The sequence below is a fragment of the Musca domestica genome, unplaced genomic scaffold, assembly GCF_030504385.1.
Source record: "Musca domestica strain aabys unplaced genomic scaffold, Musca_domestica.polishedcontigs.V.1.1 2, whole genome shotgun sequence".
NCBI lineage: Eukaryota > Metazoa > Arthropoda > Insecta > Diptera > Muscidae > Musca > Musca domestica.
The window spans coordinates 42,319,393-42,332,154 of record NW_026712249.1 but is presented as its reverse complement, the minus strand read 5'-3'; the positions used below and the strand labels follow the sequence as shown (position 1 = coordinate 42,332,154).

Below are 12,762 nucleotides of genomic sequence, written 5' to 3'. Positions count from 1 at the left end.
AGCTTTTTAGAAAACATAATAATCTTGACTTCATTCTAACGGTACACTTCGAAATTAGCATCAAAAAAGAGAAAATGTAGTTAGTTGCTTTTTTCAGTGGGATCAGTAAAAAAAAGAGTAAAAATAGATCTGTATTACAAAATTAAATACATTTTAAAATGACAACTCTTGGCATTATTATTGAAAAGCAAGGTATTGACTTATTTTTAGTGCAGTAATTTGTGTGTTTAGTAGTTGTGTATAATATAGACGATGTGCGTGTTCTGAGTTGCCTTTAAAATTAATTTTGACAATAAAATTGGATTTCAGTTAAAGTTTTAATTGTTTTCCCCCCTAAATCCTCCAATGTGATTTTTTTCACGCCATTAGTAATGGTCCTAAGATTCTAGAAGTGCTAATTTAACTTTCAGATTTTGTCAGATTTGTATGTTATGCCCAATATACTGAAGTGACTTCGCTCCAATTTTGTCAGTTCTATGGTGCTAGTAACATAGGATATGTTATTGTTGTTTGGGATTGATAAGGATATAATTGAGGGGTGTTTAATAATGTTGCCTACATTGTCTTCTGGGTATAATATTAATGTCGAAAAAATTAAGGACTCTGCACAGGAAACGGCTAAAGAGTTAACAAATAGATATCCATGGCACTATCTTCAACCCGCAGCTAATAAAATGTTAATACATGCACCCGACATTATAAATTTGTCATTGTAACGATTGGAGAATTATAGGAGGTGGCCGTGGAGTCTAGAAACAAAGATATAAAAAAGTTTCGACTAAATCATACCCGAAAAAATTCTCGTGTTTCAACAAACACAGATCTTATTAACCGTCTTCTTCTGAGCTCTGACCCTTTTATAACGGGACAGCGAACGTTACCAATCAATAAAAAATCTATATTATTAAAATCTGCATTTGATTTACTTGAATAACACTGAAATTTATAAATATCCATTAGTAACTTTGATTTTATATTGAGTTGTTTATTTTGTTTACAGAAAAATTGTCTATTTTGTTTACAAAAAATAATCAAATTTGGAATTGATTTGTATAAAAAATACCTCTATTTTTGAAGGTACCTTTACAGGGGGACTCTACCTAAAGGCGGGCCGTTCGAAATAATTTTCAGTAAGACTATTTTTTAGCTCTTTCGAATGTAAAATGTCAAATAACAGAACAATCTAGTGTAGAAACGTGACAAAAATTGGGCAAATAACCCTTATTCGGGAGGTACGTTTTAAGGCGACCATGCCAAAACATGCATCGACCATATCCATTTTGTCACATTTTTTATTTTTATCCCATCAAGGTACCATAACCAAAGAATCATATTGATATCTGCACTGAAAGTATTTTTGGCCGCTGTTCCCATACGACGTCGACCACTGTGCAATGTAAGGAGACACCAATAATGAACTTTATATGGCCTCAGACATTCACCCTTTTCTAATATTTTACAAATATTTGAAAATCAGGCATTATCACACATCTTGCCACCAATAGCAATTCCTTGCAAAACTTCAATCATAGGTCAGTATATGAACCCCTCTGGTGGTACGATGCATTCTTTTGGAAATTCAATAGATAATACTCTGTCATATTGGATTGACCTACTACTTCGCTCAAATGTGCCCATATTTTACAACACATCGATCCAATTTCACCATTTTCATGAATTCAGGTCCTCAAGGGGTTAATCGTCGTGTTTTTTTAAATTGGTTTATGGTTTCACGGCAAAACATGAAATATTACAATGTTAATATTCGTATGACATTTACACATTAACATTCGTACATACCTTTGTACATTCCCAGGTTAAATGTTGCGTTTCACAAGAAAAATGAAAAACAATGCCAACAACACCAACAAAAACACGCAAACACCACAACAATGTGGCGTAAAAAATTAACATATTTTTCGTACTCGTTAAACGATATTTGTCAAATTAATTACTTGAAAAATCGCGGTTGTAATTTTTCACTAGACTGCCTTAACGAAAAAAACCTAGTATTTATATATTTTTTTTACACCACTATGGTGCAGTGTGAAATCGGTAGCAAAAATATTCGCAAAGTATGACAATTGGTTTTAATAAATGTTGTGGGAAATTTAGTGTTTTATTGGTGCAATTTAGATATTTTAAATTTAGGATTTAATATATTCAAATTGTAATTCATTTATGAATGATAGGTAACTGCAGGTTAACAACGTCATCTTTCCCGCTATTTTAACGACTCTGCTGCAAACTGTTGGTCTGTTCCAAAACTGGAAGAATATAAAAGTTTTCCCAACGATAACCGATTTTCCCTTTATGACATCGAAGAAATTTTCAAAACTAGTAGATTTTTTCAGGTACTGGAACAGAGCTTTTGTTTCATTTGTCATTTGGTGGTTCCATTAAATGTATGTTCTTCATGTAAAAAAAATGTAGCTCCATATCTAATTCAAATAACTTTGGTAGTTTTGGACTCATTTTTTAACCAAATTATGTAATTCTCGGAGGATATACATCTTTAATGGAGAAAATTTTAAATTTAGTATTTAGTAGCTTCTCAGCTTTTCGAAACTTCACCTACAAATGCGTCCACATAGAAGTACTGACTGATTTTAGGAGTTTTGAAGATCCCTGCAACAAAAGTTTTGAAGATCCTAGCAAAATTTTAATGGGTAAAATAGCATTTTGAATATAAGACCTAGTTTTGGATTGCACCCATACGAACTGGCCAACATTTGGTATTATTCCATATAACGGTAACCCCTGAATTTTTGCTACTTTAAGAACTGTAGTCACATTTTTAACAGATTTTGCATGACAGCAGATAAATTAAATTTAAATTGTTTGGAATTGTTTGGGATTGTTTGTCCTGAATCGTTCCTTATGTCATCTAGTGCTCTGATTTTGATCATCTGAATATATTTTTTTCAAACTTATTACAGATTCTTAATATTAGTCATAGGGACACAAAAAATCCTAATTTTGGCGAATCAACTTGTTGACCTGATCCGAACTGAATTTTTTAGACTTTCACCCATATGGCTGGAGAGTCCGATTACCTTTTAATTACACACATTACAATATTTTTATTACCCCAAGGTCTGGTGTAAAGATGGAATATATCGGTCCACTCCTTTTGGTAACTACCCCACATAAAACCGATTCCATTTAGACTTGATACATGTCAATATTTCCATCAACTCAAGATCTGTTATAAAGATAGTATAGATCCGACCATTTCTTCTGGTACATCCCCACATAGGGTTCAAGGTTTTAAAACAAAAAACTCTCAAAGAAAAACAAACGATGCGAAATGGACAATATTGGCCCATTCCCTAGGAACCTACTCCATAGACAGCTTCCTTCCAAATAGGTTAAAATAACCAAATAAGGTGTTATACATTTGGAAAACCATTTCCGTAAGCTAATTCAAAAGATGCCCATACTATACAAATCGGTTCTGCCGAACCGGATAAAATCCGGATTTTGTATCCTAACATTCGGGTTAAATAACCGGTTAACCAGATATTTCCCAGACGAAAAAATAACATTGTCGTTATCACGATAAAAACTACCTGTGGTAAAAACTTGCTAGATTTTCCGAGCATAGCCCCATAACTCAATTTCCAAAATCATACATTTTTATAGCCTCCACCATTCTGTCATTACGTTTGTAACTTCTCCAAATGCTTATCTTAGACCTTACAAAGAATTGAGATAGAGGGCTAAAATTTTGGACATATGTGTATTTTACCATTGACAGGTTAGGTTCGTAAATTGGTCATGTCGGTCCGCGATTTTGTAGAGCCCTCATATAACTGTGCCTCCGAATATTCGGTATTTAGATAATTGTTTAAAATTCCATATTTAAAGTTCGAAATGTGTACTACAATCTATTGTATTGTATGCAGGTCCACATCATCCTACAGCGCCATAAAACGATTTTCGTTTAACGGTATTTTTCGACGTATTTTTTTAAGCCCTCCATCATACATAGTATGGAGGGAATATCAAGTTCGTTATTACGTTTGTAACTCATCGATATAATAATAATTTTAGACCTAACAGAACACATATATTTTTAATCAGCGTAAAATTCTAAGACGATTTTGCTTTCCCTTTCCGTTGTAATCACGCTAGAGTCAAAACGAATTAAGATAGGAAGCTAAAATTTTGCACAGATCTATTTTTTTTCTGCCGGCAGGTCAAGTTCGAAGATAGGCTATATCGTTCGACATTGTGTAGCCCTCATATTCGGCATTTTTATTATCGTATTATTGTTGTCAAACTTCTTAATGGAATTGTCTGAAAATCCACACTAGATTTTCCTTCACCCCTTGAAAATCCACACAAGAAGTTCCTTTACCCCTTGGAAGAGTATTGTCGATTTAGGTCCACGATATCGTTTAGCCCCCATACAACGGTACCCCCGATATTCAGCATGTTGATGAATTTAGCTCCCCTTTTTAATCGAATTGTCTGAAAATCCATACAAATTTTTTTTCTAAAAAAACCTCTTAAAACCTCGAAGAGAATTGTCTAAATAGGTCCACGATGTCGTATAGCCCCCATACAACGTGACCCCCCACGACATTTACGACATTATTCAGCGGAATTGTTTCAAATTTCGTATTTAAAGTTCGTAATGGGTACTATAGCCTGTGACAGAAAACAAAATTGTCTATGCAGGTACTGGTCTTCACATAGCCCCTATATAACGGTACCTCCCTATATTCGTTATATTGATAATTTTAGCTATATTTTTTTAGTATTTGTATATTGTAATGGACTACGACAAAAGTAGCCCATGAAAGTCCAGGTCTTCTTATAGTTAATTTACGAATATTGAAAGTTTGGCTTGCCCGAACTTAGCTGTTCTTATTATGTCTTTGTGATTTTTTTGTAACATTTAGAAGGAAGCTAGATAGACCCATTGTTACTTTTGAAGATCTTCATAGAATCACTTTCTGAGTCGATTTATTCATGTCAGTCCGTCTGTCCGTCAATGTATTCTTGTGGAAGAATACGTGGCTGTCGCATTTATTATCCGATTTACATGAAATTTCCCAAACAATATTTGGTTGACCCAAGGACAAACCCTATTGAAATTGGTGATAATCAGATTAGATTTAGATATAGCTCCCATATATCTTTCACCGATTTCAGGTTATTTGTGCACCAAATGGCCAATATAAAACCTAATGACCTGAATTTTGGTACATTCCACCGAATTCAGTCTAGAAGCAAGTACATAAAATTTAGTGAAAATCGGTTCAGATAAAGCTATAGCTCCCATATATATCTTTAACTGATTTCGGGTTAATTGTGCACCAAGAGGCCAATATCTGCCCAAAAGTCCTGAATTTTGGTACATCCGACCGAATTTGGTCTACAAGCAAGTACATCGAATTCGGAGATAATCGGTTCAGATATAGCTATAGCTCCCATATACATGTTCCCTCCAATATGGTGTTCGTAATATCCATTCGACAACAATGATATTTGGTACCAGATATTTTATAGAGCTCGGAGACACCTTTGCCAAATTTTATTGAGATCGGCTAAGATTTGGATATAGCTCCTAAATACACTTATTCCGATTTCAGGTTTATTGTGCAAATAATGCCCAAATTGAGTGAATTTCGAGACGTACGTTTCCATTTTGTGGAAATCGGCTCCGATACATTTTTTTATATATAATTCTTCCTATGCACTCTATATGTTATTTAGTACAAAAGATTAAAATATCTTCGTCAAATTTAGTGAAAATCGAAGAATTGGATATGTCTCCCATATATTAGTTCCCTCTAAAACCATACTATAATTGTTCTAAAGCCAAATTTTCGTAGGTGGTATGATCAATTTCAAATAAATTCTTTTGTTACGGGAGCTCTTCTAAATATGCATAGTGGTGTAGTGTATCATATCGGCTCTGCCGACTTTTGACTTTTCCTTATTGGCTTGAATATTGAATATTGTTTTGTAAATATGAATATTTTCTTTAAACTCAAAATTCCCGTCTCCAAACTTTTTTACTGGGTATTGTTTATTACGTAGTCAATGAGTCTAAATTTTGCCAATCCTTAAAAAATTAAGTATTCCCTAAGTCATTAGGTCCACTGGTTATGGAAAATTCTGTCTTTTAAAATCCTAAATTTCAAAATTTTCTTCTTTAATATCATTACTTAAGTATAATAAAATTATGTTCTTACATTCCAGGAATTTAATATTTAATATCAATATTTATTTGTCTATTATTTAAAATTAATTAAAATATAATTTATACTCATAATTGTTTAAAAAGGGAATTTTAAACTAATTTATATCATGCTCTCTAAACCTAAGAACATAATTCTATGGAAATCATGCATAAATATCTAAAATAAATATTATTTTATATTTAAAAATATTATCAAAATATTAAGCGGCCATACTTAACTTTAGACAACAGATTATTATTTTTTTTTGGTTTTTACTCTAGGAACGCTATATATATAATAATAAAGTATGGACAAATGTTAACAATGAAATACCAACACACATACATACACGTACGACGTACACAACAACATAAAATCAACAATGAAATAAAGTTTCTATTCAAAACTTTGATAAATTTTTAATTGTTCTTTTTTTTTCTCATTTGAAAATAACGTAGTAACAAACGAAAATTATAGGAAAAAGAAAAAAAAAAACATTTGAAAAAATAATTATTGTTTTTTTTTTAAATTGCTAAGAATAAGAAGAAGAACGGAACCAAATTAAAGATTTTTTTTTTTTTTTGATTTGCTACATTTTAGTTTCAAGCCTTACCTCTGTCTAAATGTTTTTTTAAATGTGTTCTTTTTTTGTTTTTTTAACAAAAAATTTTCATTAAAAGTTACTTTGGTTTAATTTTTGTAATTGTGTTGGTGTTTTACTTTCATTACGGTTTTACTATGCAACACGGTTTATACGCACAGATACACACACAGAGAGAGATACAAAGGTTACGGGAAAGATAAGTTTTTTTTTTTTTTTCGGTTACTTGGATATGTAGAGGACTACTGCTAATGGTAATGTTATGTTAATAGTCTGGAGTCGGTGTTAATGTATTTGTTTGCTGTTTTCTTGTTAGAGTATTAGTTAACAGTTAGTTGTAGTGGTTGTAGTACAAGTTAAAGTAGGAGTAGTAGTTGGAGTAATTGCAGTCAACACTTTCTTTCTACATTTGTGGAGACGATAAATCCCCTGGGTGGTGGTGGTCGTTTTTTTTATTTATTTATTTTTTTTTTTGTGGTTTGATTTTTCAGATTGTCATGTGAGGTTTCGAAATGCAAAAGAAAAATGGAAAGAAAGGTTTTAATTAATTACTTTTCTGTTTCAACGACATAATAATACATAGAAGTAGAGGTAGGTAGGTAGGTAGGTAGTAGTAGGAGGTAGTTGTAGTTGTATTAGAATTAGTATTAGTAGTTTGTTTTTTTATAACATAATTACTGGGATGATAAATATATTAATTAAGTAAGTCAATCAATTATAATTCTAATTTATATTTCATTTTCAATTCAAAAAAGCATTCAAAAGAAATAACAACTTGTTTTTAAAAGTTTTTTTTTTTTGGTGTTTTGTTAAAATTCTATTTAGAGAAAATGACTACTACACAACATTTGTTATCGGGTAAGGATTGAATTTTAATTGTATGCAAATGAAATGAACCAAAAAAAAATAAGATAACATAAGGAATAAGAAATCTGTGTGGAAGTCGTTGAAGCAGCCTGGAGGGGTTTATTCTTAAAAATTATATCATGGAGATATTGTCATTTTATTAATGCTTCATTGAAAGAAGTTATCTTAAATCACTTTATGGTTGACTATCCCCAAACTTTATATAAGGAGAGGTGAGAAGCATTACTGACTCCGAAATTTATGTCGAAGGGATATTTTCAAAAGATCATGATTTTTAAGGCATTACCAAGTGCCTGATACTTCGTTAAGGAAAAGTCCACCTTAACATTCTAGATTAGTTCGTTTTAGGCATTTTTATACCCTACACCATAGTATGGATGGTATATTAAGTCATTCCACTTATAAGACCTCGAAATATACATTTTAGACCCCACAAAGTAAAAATAGTCTTGATCAGCATAAAATACTATGTCGATTTAGCGATGACCGTCTGTCTAGTCGTCTGTCCGTCTGTGGAAATCACTCTAGCTTCCGAACGAATTGAAGTAGATTGATAAAATTTTACTCAAATGTATATTATGTCCATATAGGTCCACGTTTTGGTATAGCCCCCATATAACGGTACCTCCCGATATTCAGTATTTTGATGATTTTGGCGACATTATTCACTGGAATTGTTTCAAATTTGGTATTTGAAGTTCACAATGAATACCACAGCCTAAGACAGAAAATTGTCTGTGCAGGCCCACGTCTTCCTATTGACCCTAATATAACAGCTACACTCGGTATTTCTAAGATTTTAACAGACTTTTTAACGGATTTTATTGTTTTTGAGAATTGCAAAATTCGTTCCAAATGGTGGAGGGTATTCAAAGTTCGTCCCGGCCGAACTTACAGCTTTTTAACTTGTTAGTGCTTAAAATGCATAATAAATTTAGTTTGACAATTTTTTTTAATTAAAACGTCATACATCGTACCAAATTTTCGGAATTTGAAATTTTTCCCTTTTCGGAAAAAATTATAGAAATGTTTACCTTTTACATCAAGAAATATTCTTTCATATTGAAGTTTTACGCGGAGGATATTAGCAATTGCACTGTGGACCCACATCGAATTTTTCTATCCAAAACTATTTCAACAGCTCTATATGTAAACCCTAGAAACCAACTAAGGGATGGAGCCACTTCCTTCAACCAATAACAATATTAGTACAATATAGTAGGAATAATAATAGTACGTATTTGCAAAACCAACACCAGATACCAACAAAGACTTCTATATCAAATTTCGTGATTCTTGCTCTATACATATTCACAACAATTCCAGATATCAACAGTAACGTTAATATCGAATCTCAGGCTTACAGTTCTTCCATTTCCCATGTTACCAAAATTAGTACTATTCAGTACAATTATAACACACATATCCAAACCCACTCCTTCTCTCAACCTCGGACAGAAACAGCGACATCAATATCAAATTTCAGGATTTCATCTCTATTCCTTCACCAAATATCAAATTGTGTACCATTTAGTACTTTTCGTACAATTATTGTACACATTTTCCAAGCAATTCCGTATCCAATTCCAGATATCAACAGTAACGTTAATATCGAATCTCAGGCTTACAGTTCTTCCATTTCCCATGTTACCAAAATTAGTACTATTCAGTACAATTATAACACACATATCCAAACCCACTCCTTCTCTCAACCTCGGACAGAAACAGCGACATCAATATCAAATTTCAGGATTTCATCTCTATTCCTTCACCAAATATCAAATTGTGTACCATTTAGTACTTTTCGTACAATTATTGTACACATTTTCCAAGCAATTCCGTATCCAATTCCAGATATCAACAGTAACGTTAATATCGAATCTCAGGCTTACAGTTCTTCCATTTCCCATGTTACCAAAATTAGTACTATTCAGTACAATTATAACACACATATCCAAACCCACTCCTTCTCTCAACCTCGGACAGAAACAGCGACATCAATATCAAATTTCAGGATTTCATCTCTATTCCTTCACCAAATATCAAATTGTGTACCATTTAGTACTTTTCGTACAATTATTGTACACATTTTCCAAGCAATTTCCGTATCTCAATATTTAGATATTAACACAGATCTCAATTTTCAATTTTCGGTATTCCAGACACATACATTTTGTACTTTTCATATAATTTTAGTACTCATTTGCAAAACTACCTCCATATCTCAATTCCAGATACTAACAGATACCTGAATATCAAATTTCAGAATTTTAGCCCTTTCAAGTACTACCTTTTCAGCCAACACCAAATTGTACTAAATATAGTACTATTTGGTACTTTTCGTACAATTATAGTACACATTTTCAAAATCAACTCCCTAGCTCAATTCCAGATACCAATGGACCCCTTAATATGAAACTTTGAGAATTCAACTCTATCCCTTCACCCAATACCCAGTTTAGTAGTACTTTTCGAATAATTCTGGTACACATTTTCAAATTCTCCTCCATATCTTAACCACAGACACGAACAATGACATTAATATTAAATTTCAGGATACCAGCTCTATTCCTTCACCCAATACCAAATTTAGTACCATCTAGTACTTTTCGAATAACTTTAGTATGCACCAACAGAAGTTTCGATATTAAAAACTCATGATTTCAGCTCTATTCCAATTTTAGTTCAATTTAGAACTTTTTGTACTACTATAGTACACATTGCCGAACCCAAACTCCAAATCTCAACATCAGATACCAACAGTTATCTAAATACCAATTTTCAGTATATTATCTATATCTCTTCTCTTATATACCAAATTTAGTACCATTTAGTGCTTTTTGTACAAATATAGTATACATTTCCAAAACAACCTCCTTATCTCAATCCCACATAGCAACAGAGACCACAATGTCAAATATTTGAGTTCAAGCTCGATTTCTTCTCCCAATATCAAATTTAGTACTATTTAGTACTTTTCGAATAATTATAGTACACATATCCGAAACCACCTCCATGTGTCCAGGCTATTGACAAATAGTGACCCTCATACCAAATTTCAGATTTCAAGAACTATCTGATCACCTTAAACCAAACTTTTCCGAAATTAGGACTTTCCAACCTTGATATTTTAGCTCTATATGTTCACATAATACCAAATGCCACCATTTTAGAAGTTTTGTACTTTACGTTAAAAGTTTTGTACGTACGTTAAATTTGAATTTCCAAAAATCCTTTGGTACGTCTATCCTGCACTTCATTCAGGATTCTAGCTCATTCAGTATGCCCAATACAAGTATTCAATTTTTCGTTGATTTTAGTACATTTCTAGTTTTTGTACCCTTTCGGTACGAATTTCCAAAATCTAAACTTATCACACGACAACGCATCAAACCTGATCGTCGTGCAAAATTTCAATATTTATGACCTCAGTCATATGACTACTGAGGGTATATATCATTTGATACGGCCAAAACGTGCATCGCATCGAAATAACGGTTGGAAATCTCTTTGAACCAAATCCGTTGCAGGGCATTCTGTCGTTCTGACTGGTGCTCACAATAACTCTCAAAGGGAAGATCCGATTTGATCAAAACTTGGTACATCGTAATATAATTATGAAATTTAGATCGAGTTCGGAGATGAACAATATTGATCCACAAGGTCGAAATTTTCAAAAAAAAAAAAAATATTTTGCTGCACTCAAAGAGAAGGGATAACCCGATTTTGCTCCTAATATTTGTATCATTGCTCGATCAGATATGAAAATAGAAAATATCGTTTCACTCAATCAAGTACCTCCTCCACAAGGGGGTTAAAATTTTGAATAATTACAACTTTTATAAAATTTGATGTAAGAGTCCGATTGTCTTCCAATTACACACATCACAATATTTTTATTACCCCAAGGTCTACTGTCCTTCTGGTACCTCCCCCACAAAGGGTCAACATTTTAAATATCCATTTGCTTATAAAACGCGAAATTAACATCCGATTCCATTCCGACTTGGCACAATTAATATTTCTATCAACACAAGATCGGTTATAAGGATGGTTGAGATTTGAGCAGTTATTCTGGTAACTCCCCCACAAAGGGTCAAAATTTTGAGTATCCATGAAGTTCATAAAACGCGAAATTAACGTCCGATTCCATTCAGACTTAGTACATTTCAGTATTTCCATTAACACAAGATCTGTTAAATATATGGTGGAGATAGCCCCATTTCTTCTGGTATCTCGCCTACATAGGTTTCGAGATTTTCAAAAACAAAATGCTCAAAGAAAGCGGTATAAACATCCAAATCCATCCATCCATCTTATCAAATTTCATATAAACATTTTTGCTGACAAAAGATCTATTGTGAAATTGATGTAAATCTGCCAATTCCTTCTGGTTTCTCACTCACAAGGAGTCACAATTTCCAATACTTATATCCGTCATAACTTGCGAAAGAAGTCGACGATTCTTTACATCTTGCTATATCTAAATATTTCTCTTAACCAAAAATTTGATACGAGTATGTAATTTTTCGGATTTTTTGATTTTGCATAAAATTGGATATAAATGTTCGATTTCCTTCAAATTTTGAACACTCCAATATTTTTATCTATCTGCTACCTCACACATATCTCCACATTTTCCAAAAATTTGCACATATCTCATATCAAGTACAGGAAGTTGTCGATATAGTCCAAATCTGTCACGTTGTAATATATTTATCATTCTTAGGTCAGATACGAATTGGTCAAATTGGACCGACAGCTCTGGACCTCCCTCATAAAGGATCAATAGTTTGAATAATCATAACTCAAGGCTGGAGTATACATCTTTTGGCAAAACCGAATTATACTATTTTATTTGTATTTTTTTTTTAATTTAATCTTTTGTGGAGGGGTGGACCGATATTGTCAATTTTCGCACATGACCTAGCACTTATGTAAATATTAGGACCAAAGTTGGAGCAAAATCGGATTATCCTTTCTCTTTCTATGCCGTAAATCATTTACTTCAAAAATATTGACATTGTGTGGGGGAGCTTCCAGAAGGAGTAGACCGGTATATTCCATCTGTGAACTCGATCTGAGCTTAACAATAAA

The 12,762-nt window shown here is 32.6% G+C and overlaps 2 protein-coding genes across 4 annotated transcripts in view; one reads left to right on the top strand and one right to left on the bottom strand.

Annotated features, from left to right (window-relative positions):
• LOC101899545 (zinc finger transcription factor lin-29) overlaps window positions 1-12,762 on the top strand; it is a 412,168-nt gene that overhangs the window by 230,837 nt on the left and 168,569 nt on the right. The gene's annotated exons all lie outside the window — the stretch shown is intronic.
• Window positions 1-12,762, bottom strand: part of LOC101897419 (uncharacterized) — a 245,989-nt gene that overhangs the window by 214,233 nt on the left and 18,994 nt on the right. The gene's annotated exons all lie outside the window — the stretch shown is intronic.